At 38.3% G+C, this 18,116-nt stretch overlaps 1 protein-coding gene and 1 pseudogene across 1 annotated transcript in view; one reads left to right on the top strand and one right to left on the bottom strand.

The window, feature by feature from the left end:
- LIMA1 (LIM domain and actin binding 1) overlaps positions 1-8,896 on the bottom strand; it is an 84,253-nt gene extending 75,357 nt beyond the window's left edge. The window contains exon 1 of the mRNA XM_065886653.1: positions 8,820-8,896. The gene's annotated coding sequence lies outside the window, so the exon portion shown is untranslated. The remainder of the gene's footprint in view (positions 1-8,819) is intronic.
- On the top strand, positions 1,226-14,578 carry LOC136131391 (E3 SUMO-protein ligase KIAA1586-like; annotated as a pseudogene).
- Positions 14,579-18,116: the final 3,538 nt, after the last annotated feature.

Raw genomic sequence — 18,116 nt, 5'->3', positions numbered from 1 at the left:
GAATAAAATTTCTGATTGCTTGAAAATTCTAGTCAGTTGGTTCTAGTTTTGCTATACTTGCTTTTAAAAATATAATGAGAGCTAATAGACTAGTATTGGCCAGCAGTAATAACCCTGAAAGTAGATGCTGACAGTGGTAGTAAAATAGTGGCCTGGATCCTGGGAACATCTTGGAAAACCTGCACTCAGGTGGAACTGAATCCTGCCTATCACAGTATCCAAACCTTTGTCCTGCTACCTTCAGAAATCCTCAGAGACTGCTACCTGATTTGAACCCTGATGGAAATATCTCAAGCTGTTGCCCATTAAAAAAAAAAAACCACAACAAAACTTTGGATTGCAAACCAAAACAAGACTTGTTAAAAGAAGTCTCTCTTCAAGGCTCATTCATTCATTCAACAAATATTTGAGCACTTACCATGTGTCAAGCAGTGCTCTATTTGCTCAGGATATAACACTAAAAGTGACAGACAAGGTCTCTGCTCTCATGAAGCTTCCATTCCACTGGGGAAGCTGGACAATTAAACACTGTGATTAGTACTGTGAAGGAAATACAAAGAGAGTAACTGGAGTGGTGGTAGGAAAGGGGGCAGATACTTTAGATACTGGCCAGGGAAGGCCTCTTTGAGTGAATGACATTTGAGGTGAAACCTGAATGATGGGGAGGAGACAGGCAGCCAGCCAGGTGAAGAGAAGAGATGGGAGAGTTTTCCTGGCAAAGGAAATAGCAAATGCAAAGGCCCTGAGGCAGGAATAATATGGCTAGGGAGTGAGAAGTATGAAATGATGACAGAGCCAGTTTAAATAGGATTTACAAGGAATGGTAGAAGATTTTAATTTTATTCTTAGTGTGATGTGATGTCAAACATTGTTAGACAATAGTGTTTGCAACATGAGATATATTTAATGTATTCTATGAGTATTTAATTGCTTATTACATGTATAATGGTTGCAAAATGAAAAGGAAAGGCAAGGTTCTCACACTTAGAAGGTTTACAATCTATTAAGGAAGCAATAATTCATAAACAGTGACAGCACTAAGGTAAAAAATGAAGTAAAAATAAAGTGCCAACTGAAGGCTGGGGAGGGAGCCACTGATTCAAATAGAAGACTTTAGAAAAGGCTTCATTTTTTTAAAGTAGCATTTTATTTGAGCTCTTAAGGAAAAAGGATTTAAGGGGGGCGGGGGGGGGGGAAGGGGGGAGTCTGGGGCTGTGGGAACTGCATGAGCAAAGGCACAGAGGCAGGAAAGGACAGGGTGGGTCCAGGAAACCGTGAATCACTGTATGGCTACAGTGCCAGGTGGGTGGGTAGTGATGTGAGAGATAAGCCTGGAAAAATAGGCTGTCAGGGTGTGGAAGTTGGGGTCTTGAATGGCATGCAGAGAAATTTAGACTTGATTTACTTGGGCTTTGGTTCCCCTTAAGTATGTAAAAGAATCTCTTCAGGTACTTAAAACTGCAGATTCCCATGCCCCATCCCTCCAGATACACTGATTTGTAAGTCTAGGTGGGACCTAAGAATCTCCTTTTTAAACCAACACCCCAGGTGATTCTGAGACAGATAATCAGGAAACCATACTTTGAAAATCAGTGTTCTATTTTTTTATGACAAGTCTGGACTGAAAGGGAAAAACTGAAGCCAACTCTAAGGATTGCTCAAGAACTCTAACAAAAAAGGGGGAGCTGAATTAGAAGAGCCATTATCACTGTTGGGATAGTATCAACCAAAGCTGGTGATTAAATGTGGGAGGAGAGAAGGACGGAAGTGTTCAACACAACTTCTATCCTTGTCCCTAGGGAAATTAGGTGGACGCAGGTACCTGGTGCAGAGGGACCATCCACATGGTCTACCAGGTGTTGGAAATATGGATCTGGGCTCAGAAGATATGCAAAGGCACTAAACATACTGGTTAGGTACTCCAAAGTAAATTCAAGACAAATTAAAGAATATAAAAAGTAAAACCATAAAATTTAGAAGGAAATTGAAGCAAATACTTAACCCATCTCTGGATGGCAAAAGACTTCTGAACATAAAAGCAACAGAAAAATCCCAAAGAAAAAGATTTATAGATAAGAAATAATATACCACGTACGAAATTAAAATAACTAAACATTTGACCATAGAACAAAGAATTAATATTCTTAAAACGAAGACCTTATATGGGAATTCCCTGGCGGTCCAGTGGTTAGGACTCAGCGCTTTCACTGTCAGGGCCAGGTTCAATCCCTGGTTGCGGAACTAAGAGTTAAAGACAAACAAACAAAAAACCGAAGAGCTTATACAAATCACAAAGAAAAAAACACTAAGAATAGTTTCTGTATGGAATAGGGGAAGTTATTAAATAACCTGGCTTGGTAGCTTAAACATCTTGTCATAAAGTGACTTGCTTTATATGCACTAGAGATGATCGGGCTTCGTGGCATAGATCAGCAGGGCTCTTTCCATGTACTTTACCAGGTAATCAAGTGTCAACCTACGGGAGTGCCTAAAAATACCGATTGTTGTAACTTCTATTGTCTTGAGTACAAATACATTAAATTGCCCCCAAGCTCCACTAAGCCTTGACACCCCTAGGGAAACTGCCTTTATTGCATCCAGTCTTTCCTTGGCTCTATCTATTTAAAATGTGTGCCGGGTTAGGGATGGGACAGAAAATAATTTCACAATGTCTAGTGAGCAGTGGTTCATAAGTCATCCTTTCGATACATAGGTTGTATGGATTTTGGGATCAATAGCCCAACCCTCTCATTTTACAGATGAGGCTCAGAGAAGATGAATGACTTGCCCAAGATCATCTAAGTGGTTGGTTCCCAACACTAAGTTGGGAATCCTGACTCTTAAGCCAGCACCCTTTCCATTTTGCGGTGCTGCTCCATCCATCACAAGCTCTGGATTCTCAAAATAATGGACATGTAAAACACCATAATGTCAACTTCTATACACTTTCTGCTTTAATCACTCCACTCATTCAGTTTGGCCTAATAAAAACCTGTACTCCCTCCCCCAAAGCCCCAAATAAATGAAAGAACTCCAAACAAACAAATAAAAAACATAAATAAAATATTAAGACATTTGGGCTTCCCTGGTGGCGCAGTGGTTGAGAGTCTGCCTGCCGATGCAGGGGACACGGGTTCGTGCCCCAGTCCGGTAGGATCCCACGTGCCGCGGAGCGGCTGGGCCCGTGAGCCATGGCCGCTGAGCCTGCGCGTCCAGAGCCTCTGCTCCGCAGCGGGAGGGGCCACAGCGGTGAGAGGCCCGCGTACCGCAAAAAAACAAACAAACAAACAAAAAAAAACTAAGACATTTAAAAATGGGAACAGATTAAGCAAAAGACAATTCACAGAAATGGAAATGAGGGTATGAAAAACATTCACTCTCACTAGTAATTAGAGAAATATAAATTAAGTCACTTTTGCTTATCAAATTAGTAAAGATAAAAAAATAAGATTCAGTGTTAACGAAGGATGCACTAAGAGGCCCTCACAATCACTATAGGTGAGAATATTGATCTAGTCATTATGAAAACACAATTTGACAGCAGTACTTTTTAATTTTCATGCCCTTTGACCCAGTAATTAAACTTCTGGGAATCTAACCTAAGGAAATAATGAGTGATTCGTACAAAGATTTATGCATAAATTTGTTCTCAGTTTTTTCACTTATTAATAATGGTGTAAAAATCAAAACACCCAAGTACATAGTTAAATTTTGTAACATCAATACAATAGGGTATTAAACATCCATTAAAATTGTTTTCAAATAATTTTGATGCCATGGAAAATCATGGAATAATGTAAAGTGGAAAAGCAGATACAAAACTCTATCTACTGTAATAAAATGAACCCAGTTACCTGTGTGTTTATGTGAGTGTATTTGTGTGTATCAAAGGAAAAAAAAAAAAAAGACTGAAAGGAAATACACCAAACAGTACTTCTCTGCAGAACAGATTATGGACTATTTTGTCTCCTTCATAATTTATTTTTTTCCCAGGTTTTCTGTAACTAGCATATATAATTCTTATTTTCAAAATATTTTTGGATGTTTGTATATGTGAAAATAAAACAAGAATTATATATATAATATGAAAAGAGGTTTTAAAGATGATTAATTTGTAAATCACTCACATTCAGGTGTCAGTTGAAGTCATGGAAATAGATCAGATTGCTCGGGGAGAGAGTATAAGGAGAACAGGATGCTGGACAGGTCATGGCTAACACACACATTTAAGGGGCAAAAAGACTGTGAATTAGTGAAGGAGCATGGAAGGAAATGGTTAGATGGAGAACCAGATAGAGTCACATCAAGAAAGCCACATGAAAGTGGACAGAAAAGTTGTCCACTTGGTCAAATGTTGTCAAGTGACGAGGAGGAGGCCAGTGACAGGGCCATTAGAGGGAAATCACTGGGTACTACGCATGGACAGATCAGTTTCCTCTAGTGCTGGTGGTGGAAACCAAACCTGAGCAAATATTACCTGTTCAATAAAATTGACTGTGAGGAAAAGAAGTCCTGTGCTTAAATTATTTGCTTAAGCTTCAGTTTATGGGGGGAAAAAGGTTGTGGAAATCTAAAACCAAGTAAAAGCATATCAGGATGACTAATCTATGGGTAATGAAACAAAAATTGGCAATACTTTGGTGTACAAGAAAAAACATGTTTGAGGGATTGTAAAGTTTCCATTTAGTGAGCTCCATTATAGGATAAATACAGGAAAAAACGGCTCCACACTTGTTACCAGAAGTACAAAAAAGCTGTTATCTTTTTTCCCCAAACATGCACGTTCTTAGTTTCAGAGCAGTATTAAAGAAATTCTTTAAAAATAAAAATAATGTAAAATTTCATAGTATCATGTTAACTTTTTTTTTTTTTTTGGCCATGCCGCATGGCTTGTGGGATCTTAGTTCCCTGAACAGGGATTGAACCTGGGCCCTCGGCAGTGAGAGTGTGGAGCCAAGGAATTCCCCATGTTAACTTCTTATGACTGGACGTGTGAAGTTTCTAGAAACATTTTCAAATATAAAGAAATCATCTGACATGCTAAATAATGGATTTATTGTTGGGTCAAACCTTGTCCTGTTTATGAAAAGAGGTCTGCATTAGCACAATAACTTGACTGAGTCTCAAGGACTTTCCCTCCAGCCACAGAATAAACAAATCAGTATAGCCCTACCAAGAGTACCATTTACCATAGAATCTCAATTCCACAACCATTAAGTAGAAACTACTCAACTTACAACCACTCATTTGTTACTAAAGAACCTTGAGTCTGTGTTAAGTAATTTAACATCACCTGGAGATTACTGTACACAATCCAAAATAAAGTACTTAAACTTCCTATCAAAAAACATACAGTGAAAGACCATACCAACCTTAAAAAAAAAAAAGTCTTTTCTTATGGAAATTCCTGACTTAGGAACCAAGGCACACTTTTTCCTATCTGCAGAAAGAGTACAATTCCAATCTCAGTGAAAGTCACCTATTTATGAGTGTATGGAATTTAGAATGCCTGAAAACTAGTTTTGCTGTCAACATAAATAATGGCAAATTCTCCCAATTTGTGGTTAGGTGGCCTTTTATGGCAAAGATGTCTAATGATCTCCCACACTCTCAACATTCCTTTGTGTCTGTGTTGTATATACGTCTTTGATGAACCTTTCTGATACAGAAGCTCTAAATGTTGAAAAATACCAGAGGAGGGACTTCCCTGGTGGAGCAGTGGTTAAGAATCCACCTGCCAATGCAGGGGACACAGGTTCAAGCCCTAATCCGGGAAGATCCCACATGCTGCAGAACAATTAAGCCCGTGAGCCACAACTACTGAACCTGCGCTCTAGAGCCTCAAGCCACAACTACTGAAGCCCGTGCGCCTAGAGCCTGTGCTCCGTAACAAGAGAAGCCACCGCAATGAGAAGCCTGCGCAACGCAATGAAGAGTAGACCCTGCTCGCCACAACTAGAGAAAGCCCGTGTGCAGTAACGAAGACCCAATGCAGCCAAAAAAAATAAAATAAATAAATAAATTTAAAAAAAAAAAAGAAAGAAAAATACCAGAGGAAATCCAGATATTTGAAACCCTAAGAGGAACAATAATTAAAATTTGTCCTTGAAAACATAAGTAAACAACAAAATCATTGTAGATACACAAAATACATGCAAATACCTACTGTCTTTCCAAAAACTCCTGGTGGGACCACTTTCCTAGAGCGTGAACAGAGAGAAACAATGTCAAAGGAGGTAAGAAATGTGTTCATCAAGTACCATGGCTCATTGCCAAATGAAACAACCATCATCTGTATTATTAACTCAAAATCTCTATTTTATTTTTTTTAACATCTTTGTTGGAGTATAATTGCTTTACAATGTTGTGTTAGTTTCTGCTGTATAGCAAAGTGAATCAGCTATATGTACACATATATCCCCATATCCACTCCTTCTTGTGCCTCCCTCCCACCCTACCCATCCCACCCCTCTAGGTGGTCACAAAGCACTGAGCTGATCTCCCTGTGCTATGCAGCTGCTTCCCACTAGCTATCTGTTTTACATTTGGTAGTGTGTATATGTCAATGCCACTCTCTCACTTCGTCCCAGCTTACCCTTCCCCCTCCCCGTGTCCTCAAGTCCATTCTCTACGTCTGCGTCATTATTGTTGTCCTGCCCCTAGGTTCATCAGAACTATTTTTTTTTTAAATCTCTATTTTAAAAATGAAAAACATAATCATATAGAAGGGGCTGTGGCATGTTCATCCTCTATATACTAGAACACTGGCACACTGTAGGCAGTTACTAAATGCCTGCAGTTTATGAAGAACACTGCAGACTACCACAGACTTCAGATCATTAAAACACTGTAAAGAATCTTCAAACATTTCTGACCCTTTCCTCCTCCACCCTGTCCCCTGCTCCAAAAAAAAGAAAAGAAAAGAAAGAGAAAGAAAGAAAGAAAAAGACATTTTGAGGGTACCTTAGCAAGAAAAAGTATCCTCTGTCATCAAGATATGCTGTTAATAGAATTGTTTTCACTTTCTTTTCTTATAATTATTAGGTGGTCAAAATTTGGCCCACCTTTAACCAGAATCTGGAACAAAACTTGAATGTACCAAGCTAAACAAAGTTACACAATGGACCAAGTTTTACAAAATGGCACTGCTTTGCTAATGTTGCCAATACACTATTCTCTTCCCAGAGGCTCTAGAGTTCAGGGACTACATGATAACAACACTTCTAGGCCCAATTCAGAACTGTGAAAATAGCTCCACCAACTATTTACTGAACTACATAGAATTAATGACAAGTCCTAATCCCATTATCAAAAGGCCATAATGTTGACAGAACATAAGGTAAGGAATATGACTGACACAAATACATGGACTGAAGAGAATCACTCACTATTGCTCAAAGGTTTTGTTATTGTTGTTGTTTATTTTGTTTTGTGTTCAAGGAAAAGCAGAAGAGGGAATTTTTTAAAAACTGTATTCTCTATGCTCCTACAGCACTCTGGGTTGATCTCTAGTATAGCACTGGCCTCACTAATACTCTAAGTTGTATCTATTGACCTGCCTAACCCATTTGATTTTAAGCTATTTTAGAGTAAGAACACTTAGAACTTTGAATCCACAGGACTGACAATACAAGGGGCACTCAATAAATGTTTTGTCCAAAAAAATGAAATGAGTTCTTAAAGTGATTACCTAGTACCATGTTATGTGTTGTTCTATCAATGCAAAACAAAGAAATACATATGCACACACTCGTTTTTGAAGGTCTACCTAAAACACGATCATCCTTCATCCAGGCTATAACTCCACAGGAGCTTAGGAAATGCTCATTGACAGTCATCTTCTTTTCTGCCTACATCAGACCTCAGAAGAAAGTGTTATTTCATGGTTTCTAAAATACTTATTTGTGAATAGTATTAATAACTATGCAAATGAAAAGTATTCAATTTAACCACTTAAATCAAGAGCAAAAGAAAGAACACCTAATGCAAAAGAAGACCTCTCCCCTTTTAAAGGGTCACTGTCTTAACGGCTGATAACTCCCTAAATTATCTTTGACTAACTTGAAAAGTCAAGTCAATAGAACCATCTGGATTAGGCAGACTTCTGAAAGCTGGAATTAGGTGAAAGATAATAGTATTTCAAATATCTTTCACCAGGATTGTAAGCACCAGTAAGGAGGTAAGGAAGGGTGTCAGATCGTTAGCTCCTAGCACCTACAGCTTCAGGCTTAGTAGGTGTAGCCAGGGGTGTACAGTTACCTTATATTAACACCCACGTATTGACAGGTGCCATATGTACATGATAGCGATTCTGGGGTGACACATCCAGCTGTAAGGACTGCTATATTATCAACATATCTCAAAAGGCTGAATGGAAGGGGAGAAAAATCGAAGAGGGAGAGAATGGCTAAAAATGGAGAATGGAAAAGAGCAGTTGAATTATTAGAATATTTCCCTGGGAGACTATTTTGAATTTTGATGAACTGCCGCTTTCCTCCACCACACCAAAAAAGTATATATTGTTATATATAGTTAGAAAGGAGTGTTCCAGTTGGAAGAGGAGGGGATCCTATCAGTTCCCGCCCTCAGGCAGCAAAAGCTCCGCTCTACATAATTACTCCAACCCCAGCGCAGTACCCAGAAGTGAGGAAAGAGCAAAGGATCAGCAGCTCCTCCACTCCCTTTCTCGAGGGGGAGGGGTTCACGCTTCTTGTGTTCCCCCCACCCCCAAAAGTCCCGGGAGAAAGAGGGTGTGGAGGGAATTCGAGGTCTCCGCGCACTCTCCGGCTGTGGAGGATGTGGAGAAAGAAGGCCCTTACCTGGCTAACAGCGGTCTTTTCTCTGTGCTGCTACCAGCCGTGGTACGGGTCCCTGGCGCTTTGCCTTGCGCACCTGTCGCGAGCCAGCGGCAACACCTACAGCTCCCTGCGGCCCCGCCCCGGTCCGGCTCAGAGCCCCGCCCAAGACCCCGCCCACCGACGCGGGGGCGCGCACGTCAGACCGTCTCCCGCACGGCCTCGGCGAGAGCGTGCGCGCCGCCGGCTGCGTGCTCCTCCTCACGGCTGCTCGCGTTGCTCTGCGGTGCGGCGTGGGCGTGGTGAGGGGCGTGGCTGCTTTTTCCAGGTCCCGTGTCTCGCCCTTTGTTCTTTGAGGGGTCTACGCACTTGCACGACGTAGAGTCCTGTGCTTCTGTACTTTGGCTTTAACCTGCTGACTCAGAGCTTCCACAGTTTGACTCAAGAACGATTAGGGGATTTGTCCTAGGTTCAAGTGTAGGCCAGTCACCAACCAGGTTCCTGGTGCTTTTGGGGTAAGTTCTGTGCAGGGAGGGTGTTCTAGAGGAGGCCGTGGGGTGTAGTGGAAAGAGCTATAAATTCATCCTGGCTCCACCGCTTGAAGTTCAAGTCGCCTCACCTCACTAGAGCAGAGTTTCTTCATGTAAATGAAGGGGTTGTACAAGGGCAGATCTCCAAGTTCTCCAGCAGCTCTAGCCCTTATCATTCCTTCATTTAGAGCTGTGCTCTAAAGGTTTAGAGTACGTTGGGAGGCCTAGCACTCGGCCATCCTGCCCGCACATTTTGCCCCAGGTACGTGTGGCTGTATGAGGGCCCTTCGAGAATGTCCTTTCTTTTTCCTTTGCCTGCTCCCCACGTGTAGTAAGGTTTCAAACCACAAGTTTTCTTAAGCTTTTCAGAATTCATGTAGGTCGATAAGCACTATATGGGGCTCGTGGTAGTAAACACGTGTATTTACACTTCCTAAAGCAGTTAACGAAGATTTCTAATCAATTTCTAACGGCAGATGATGGATAGACTTATCAGTTGTTTTCTTATTCCTTCAGATACCCAGCCCAGACTAGGTATTTTGGATAGGTATCAAGCATCAAGACTCATATTCCCGTGCTGCCTGCCAGTTTTGTTAGAGACTTGTGGCAAATATATAGGATGGTACTGCAGAAAATGCATTCTATTACTTGTGGAGTTCCTCTAGTATATATCACTCCCCATTTTTTTTTTTTTTTTTAAACAAGCCAATAAAGGCCCTTATTCTCTGCTAAGAAGATTAAGAAGCCAAACCGGAGTCAGAAATTTGCACCTAGATTTGAGTCTTGACTCAGCCAGTTGTCAGGCAAATTACTCCTTGTTCTCCTGGCCTTTTGAAAATAGAGCTAGTAGTACACCACAGTTGGCTTTTACCAGTCTGCAAGGTTGATTGCTATTTTGGGGGGAGATTTTATGAGCTAGTTGTTAAGCATAACTACTATTAAAATCAATTTATATAAATTAACAAATATGTTAAAAACAGGTAATAAATACTCAAAACGTCACTTTTTTTTTTTTTTTTTTTTTTTGCGGTACGCGGGCCTCTCACTGCTGTGGCCTCTCCAGTTGCGGATCGCAGGCTCAGCGGCCATGGCTCACGGGCCCAGCCGCTCCGGGGCATGTGGGATCCTCCCGGACCGGGGCACGAACCCATGTCCCCTGCATCGGCAGGCGGACTCTCAACCAGTGTGCCACCAGGGAAGCCCTCAAAACGTAACTTTTTAAAACTTCATTTTACTAATTACTCTTAAGGTTGTCTATGGTATCTGTAGGATGGAAATACTATATTATGTTGTATGTGTTTCTGTCCAACTCTGTTCATGTTTGTCACATATGCAGCATGAAATTGGCTGCAATAGGAGTATTTACACCATGGAAATTGGCAAATGCTACAAATCAGGGCTTGGCTTATTGTTTTGTTGATTTTCTAGACCAAGTGTTTGCAATTTTTTCTGTAAACAGCCAATTAGTAAATATTTAAGGCCTTCTCGTACATATGGTCTTTGTCACAACTGCTCAACTCTTACATTAAAAGTGGGCATGGCTATGTTCTAATAAAGCTGTATTTATAAAAACAGGCAGTAGGCTAGTGGAGAAAATATTAATAATGCAGAACTAAACAGTGTATGACATCTGTGGCCTTGACGTTGTGAGTAGCACAAAAGGTTAAGAAAGTATTGTTCCAGTATTCAAAAACTGTCATCCAGTTCAGTAAAGAAGTTGCTTATGTCATTGACATATGAATGAAGTCCCAACAGTGAAGTTCACTGGTTTGCTTTTTTCTTACTACTTAATTAAACAAAAATATCAGTCAGCATCCATGTCCAAACTACACTTCTTTGGCAGTGATGTGAGCATCTTTTTTGCTGACTGAAATCATAATCAAGAATTTTTTCTTTTTAGGATTCATCATTATACTATTACAGTTGGGTCTTACTGTAGAACATAATCAAGAATTTATTCATAGTCTGATTTTGTGAGATATTGTTGGAAAAAAATTAAAACTGATAGTAGATATTCAAGAAATAGCAAGTCACACTGAAGGTATAGGTAAACACCGAAAAGCACAGTTAGTATTTTTGTTTAAAATTCATGCTAAAGACTCCATTAAAACACAAAGTCTGTTGTGTTTCTATACAGTAGCAATGAACTATCAGAAAGAGAAATGAAGAAAACAATCCCATTTACAAGTGCATCAAAAAGAATAAAATACTTAGGAATAAATTTAATCAGGAAGGTGAAAAACCTATATATTGAAAACTATAAGACATTAATGAAAGAAATGGAAGAAGACAGAAGTAAATGGAAAGATATTCCATGTTCATGGATTGGAAGAATCAATATTGTTAAAATGTCCATACAACCCAAAGCAATCTACAGATCAGTGCAATTCTTATCAAAATCCCAATGGCAGTTTTCAAAGGAATAGAAATAATCCAAAATTTGAATGGAATCAAACAAAACAAAACAAAACAAACAAAAAACCTGAATAGCCAAAGCAATCTTGAGAAAGAAGAACAAAGCTGGAGGCATCACACTCCCTGACTTTGTATTATAAAGCTATTGTAATTAAAACAGTATGGCATTGGCCTAAAAACATACGCATAGATCAGTGGAACAGAATAGAAAGCCCAGAAATAAACCCATGCATATATGGTCAATTAACATATGACAGAGTTACCAAGAATATGTAATGGGGAAAGGATCGTCTCTTCAATAAATGGTGTTGGGGAAGCTGTCTTAACACCATAAACAAAAATTAACTCAAAGGGATTAAAGACTGGAATGTAAAACCTGAAGCCATAAAACTACTAAAAGGAAAAATACAGGCAGTAAGCTCCTTGACATAGGTCTGGTGATGATTTTTTGAATCTGACACCAAAAGCAAAAATAAATAAGTGGGACTATATCATCCTAAAAAGCTTCTGCACAGCAAAGGAGACCATCAACAAAATGAAAAGGCAAGCTACTGACGGGAGATAATACATATCTGATAAGGAAGTAATATCCAAAGTCTATAAAGATACAACTCATACAACTCAATAGCAAAGAAAAAATCCAATTAAAAAATGGTAGAAGATTTGAATAGACATTTTTCAATAGAAGACATACAGAAGGTAAACAGGTACATGAAAAGATGCTCAACAGTGTTAATCAGGGAAGTGCAAATCAAAACCACAATGAGATATCAAAAGCTCACACCTGTCAGAATGTCTGTTATCAAAAAGACAAGAAATAACAAGTATTGGTGAGGATGTGGAGAAAAGGGAACCCTTGTACACTGCTGGTGGGAATGTAGATTGGTGCAGCCACTGTGGAAAACAGTATGAAGATTCCTCAAAAAATTAAAAATAGACTTACTGTATATTACAGCAATTCTACTTTGGAGTATTTATCCAAAGAAAATGAAAACACTCAAAAAAACATATGCACCCACATGTTTATTGCAGCATTATTTACAAAAACCAAGACACGGAAACAGCCTAGGTGTCTATCAATGGATGGATGGATAAAGAAAATGTGGTATATATACAATGGAATATTACGCACCCATGAGAAAGAATGACATCTTGCCATTTGTGAAAAGATGGATTGAACTTGAGGGCATTATGCTAAGTGAAATAATACAGAAAAAGACAAATACTGTATGATCTCTCTTACATGTGGATCTTTAAGGAAAAAAAAAACGAAAAAACAAGTTCATAGATATAGAGAGCAGATTAATGGTTGCCAGAGGTGGGAATGGAGGACAAATGGGTGAAGAGGGTCAAAAGGTTAAAAAAAAAAAAGATGTAAGACAGGCATATATATGCATATTTATATATACACATATTTTTATATATACTAATGTATATTACATAGGTATATAATATATATAAAAACACAGATGCGTACCTATTATTTCTAAAATAATGGAAACAAAATATCACTTTCTAAATCTTTTAGATGAAACCAAATATTAGCATATTCTTAGAAGTTTGCATTAAAAAAATTAATACCAAAAGCTAAGAATACCATCTGTGACTTATTTTTACCCAGCTCTACATTTATAAGCAGGGTACAAAATATTGGTTTAGCTAATTACAATGTAGTAAAAAAATTTTAATTAAAAAATAAAATGTATGCTATTTCTAAAATCATATTAAAATTATTTTTAAAAATTTTGTTAACGCCCAAGTAGTATTGTGAATTTTACTAACTTAAAATTATTTTACAGATTCAGATCCCTAAAATGCCAAAGTAACAGAGTGACTTATTAAGTTTTTTTAAATCTGATGAAGTTTAAAACAGACACAGAAAATGATAGGAGTGAAAATTGTAGGATACCTAAGCTAATGGAAAAAAATTTCAAAGTTGTTGAACAACTAGTCATTGAAGAAACACCATCATGGTTAGCAAAGGAGGTAGATAACCTTGTGCTTCCAGATTGTTGGAATGAAAAGACAAGTGTTTATGTTTTCAGAGCAGTACAAATTGCTTGAAATAAAAGAATATAAACTAATATGTAAGGATTGTTTGATATTTCAGCGTTAGGGAGGGAGAGAAGAAAAGCATGTTCATATGTCCAAGGAATGGAGGGCATATGGAGTAACCCCAAATGGTACTAATAAAACTACTAGGCACACTTCTCTGAAAAGAAGAAAAATTAGGAAATATGATTTTCCTAAAGACTACTAAAATTCACGATTTGTTAAAAGAATCAACTAATGACTCAATTTCCAATTTAGTGTATAAACTAAATAATAAAAATATTGATACTATCATAGATGTTTTTAATACTCTTCACAGTTTAGTAAAACATAGTAGGCCTTTATCTGATAGTGAGGGCAGCAATAAAGTTGAAAGAGGAAAATGGAACAGACACAGACAATTGTTTACATGCAACAAGAACAGCAGACCATATTGCAAAAGAAATTATATGAAGATATTTAAGAATATTATAGAAGAGAATGCCAAATAGGTATTATAATTGATGAGGCATCTACACGTTTGAAGAAAAGAGCCTAGTGATTTATCTCCAGTGCACAGTTGAATCAATTTCTGTATTGGTAATTGTATTTGTTGCTTGTGCCAGCCACAACAGAGTGTATTTCTAATACATTATTGTCTACTTTAAATGATTGTGGCCTTGATAATATTTGAAAGCGAACTTAATTGCATTTTGTTCTAATGGTGCTTGTACAATAGTGGAAAGGAAGTCTGGAATAGCTGCAAATTTGTTAGAATATTTTCCTGAAGCCGTTATTTGGCACTAAGTCATCAATTCCAATTCAGTATCTGAAATGGAAGTCAATTGTTTAAAAATATTCTGGATAAAATTTATTCTATTTATCACCAATCTAACAAAAATAAAATTGATTGGAAACTGTAGCTAAAGAACTTGAAATTAAGATTATTAAAACTGGTCTATAACACCACATTGTAAATCAACTACAATTAAAAAAAAAAACTGATCTAGTACTGAGATTGAGATGGGTGGCATGTAGTTTACAAACTGCCGCTGCTGTATGTCAGGCATATACTTCATCATATATGCATTTTTCTCATTCTTTTTATTCTGGTTTGGCAAAGAGATTAGCTAAGATTACTTTCTTACAAGACCTTGTTTGTTTGTTTTTTTTGAATTTTATTATTTTTTTATACAGCAGGTTCTTATTTGTTATCTATTTTATACATATTAGTGTATACATGTCAATCCCAATCTCCCAATTCATCACACCACCATCCCCACCACCCCCCCACTTTCCCCCCTTGGTGTCTATATGTTTGTTCTCTACATCTGTCTCTATTTCTGCCTTGCAAACTGGTTCATCTGTACCATTTTTCTAGATTCCACATATATGCGTTAATATATGATATTTGTTTTTCTCTTTCTGACTTACTTCACTCTGTATGACAGTCTAGGTCCATCCACGTCTCTACAAATGACCCACTTTTGTTCCTTTTTATGGCTGAGTAATATTCCATTGTATATATGTGCCACATCTTCTTTATGCATTCGTCTGTCGATGGGCATTTAGGTTGCTTCCATGATCTGGCTATTGTAAATTGGGGTGAATGTGTCTTTTTGAATTATGGTTTTCTCTGGGTATATGCCCAGTAGTGGGATTGTTGGGTCATATGGTGATTCTATTTTTAGTTTTTTAAGGAACCTCCATACTGTTCTCCATAGTGGCTGTACCAATTTACATTACCACCAACAGTGCAAGAGGGTTCCCTTTTCTGCACACTCTCTCCAGCATTTGTTGTTTGTAGATTTTTTGATGATGCCCATTCTAACTGGTGTGAGGTGATACCTCATTGTAGTTTTGATTTGGATTTCCCTAATAATTAGTGATGTTGAGCAGCTTTTCATGCACCTCTTGGCCATCTGTATGTCTTCTTTGGAGAAATGACAAGACCTTGTTTTTTAAAATTTATTTTTGGCTGCATTGGGTCTTCGTTGCTGTGTGTGGGCTTTCTCTAGTTGCGGCGAGCGGGGCTACTCTTCGTTGCAGTGTGTGGACTTCTCATTGTGGTGGCTTTTGTTGCGGAGCACAGACTCTAGGTGCACAGGCTTCAGTAGTTGTGGCACGTGAGCTCAGTAGTTGTGGCTCGGGCTCTAGAGCGCAGGCTCAGTAGTTGTAGTGCATGGGCTTAGTTGCTCCGTGGCATGTGGGATCTTCCCGGACCAGGGCTTGAACCTGTGTCCCCTGCATTGGCAGGCGGATTCTTAACCACTGTACCACCAGGGAAGCCCAAGACCTTGTTTTAATGATTGATATTCTTTGAGATTTTTCAGAAAGCATGAATCTCATGTCAGAGATTTAAGTCAGATAAGTTTAAAGACATTCCATTTATTTTTTTCAACTTTTTTTTTTTTTTTGGCTGCACTTGATGGCCTGTGGGATCCTAGTTCCCCCACCAGGGATCGAACCCACACCCCCTGCTCTGGAAGCACAGAGCCTTAACCACTGTACGGCAAGGGAAGTCCCAAGACATTCCATTTAATAAAAATAAATTTGAAGCTCTGCCTAGAAATGTGTTACTAAAAAGTAATGAATTTATGTCTTATTAGAAACAAAGCATTTTGAATTATTTTGATTTATTAGAACCATCTCCTTGGCCCTGTGAGGAACTAACTTCACCATGGATTGCTGGTAGGGGGAAATTGTGTTATTTAAGTGAAATTTTAAACATGAACTTTTCAGGGATTTGTAGATAATAATGTAGAATTAAACAATGTTACACTCCCTGCAACTATTCAAAAAGCTAAAAAAAAAACCCCACAATTGCAGTCAATAGTGCTAAAGCTGAAAAAAGCTTCATTTTAATGAATTTGTACCAGGTGAGAAATGGTAGTTCAGTAGTAGGTCATGTATCAAATTTAATGACAAGAAATTTATTGGGAAAAGAGTTAGCAGATTGGGATCATCAAATGATGGTTATACCATGACCCTTTGCTTTTCTCCTGTATTGGGTCCTTCGTTTCTTCACTCCTGATTTCTCAACATTTGCACCATTGACATTAATTATTTATTCTTTATTGTGAGGCACTGTCCATATTCATATGTGTAACTAATTCATTTTTAAATGCTTTGAAGTATTCCGTTGAAACATATATCACTGCTGGATATTTACATTATTTCCATTTTTTCACTTTATAAACAGTGTTAAAAGGACATCCTTGTACTTATATGCTAGAATTGCTAGGTATATGCCTCCAGTTTATCCTAACATCTGTAGTGTGAGATCTCATTTCTCTACATCCTTGCCAAAAGTTGGTATTAACAGACTTAAATCTTTGCCAGTTTGATGGGTATGGAATGACAGTATCATTGGTTTAATTTGTACTTGTCTAATTGATAACAAGAATAAATATGTTTTTTCATGCTTATTGGCCATTTGAATTTCTTTGCTGTGAATTGCTTATTCAAATCCTTTGTTCATTTCCCTCCTAGTTCATTTGCTGTGGTTATCTTTCTATAGTTCCCCCTGGCACTTGTGCATTGATGTACGTATTTTCCATTGCATAAATACAATCTTTATCTTGTTTCCCTTAACTTCATTCAACTTCTTCTAAGTAAAAGTCATTCATTTTTTCATTCAATAAATGTTTACTGAGTGCCTATAATATGCTAGGTACAGTGCCAAGCACTGGGGAATTCACTGGAGAACAACACAGTGATTCAGTGGGTTAGGGTTAGTAAATAAATTAATAGAATACTTTAGATAAGTATATGATGGGAAAAATATAGGAGGCTGTTATAGCCCTTAGAAAGGTTTGGGACTCAAAAGTCTTCCTAGTGGAATTTATGTCTAAACTGAATGGTAAATAAGAATTAGCAAGGCAGAGGGTTGTGTGTGTTTGATTGGTTCACTGGAAGGATAGATAGATTGGATGGGATCAACTGGGGAGAACAAAGCATAGTTGGGGTATGCTTTCTTTAAAAATGGGGAAATGTTCAATATAGCTTAACCCTAGAGTACAGGAAGTAGTAGTCACCTATGAAACCAGAAAGGTAAGCAGGGCCCAGATTTTACAGGGCATTGGAAGACATGTTAAGGAGTTTGAACTCCACTGTAGGAGAAGTGGGGAGCCATTAAACATTGTGCCTTAAAGTACGGATTACCTACATCAGAATCACCTACAAGTCGTATTAAAATTGCCCACTCCTATATTCTACCCCAAACCTATTGAACCAAAATCACTGGGGTAGGGATTTCCCTGCGGTCCAGTTGTTAGGACTCCGCGCTTCCACTGCAGTGGGCATGGGTTTGATCCCTGGTCAGGAAACTAAGATCCTGCATGCC

The sequence above is a fragment of the Phocoena phocoena genome, chromosome 11 (assembly GCF_963924675.1).
Source record: "Phocoena phocoena chromosome 11, mPhoPho1.1, whole genome shotgun sequence".
Classification (NCBI taxonomy): Eukaryota; Metazoa; Chordata; class Mammalia; order Artiodactyla; family Phocoenidae; genus Phocoena; species Phocoena phocoena.
Note: the sequence above shows the minus strand (reverse complement) of the source record. Positions and strands in the feature narration are given on the sequence as shown.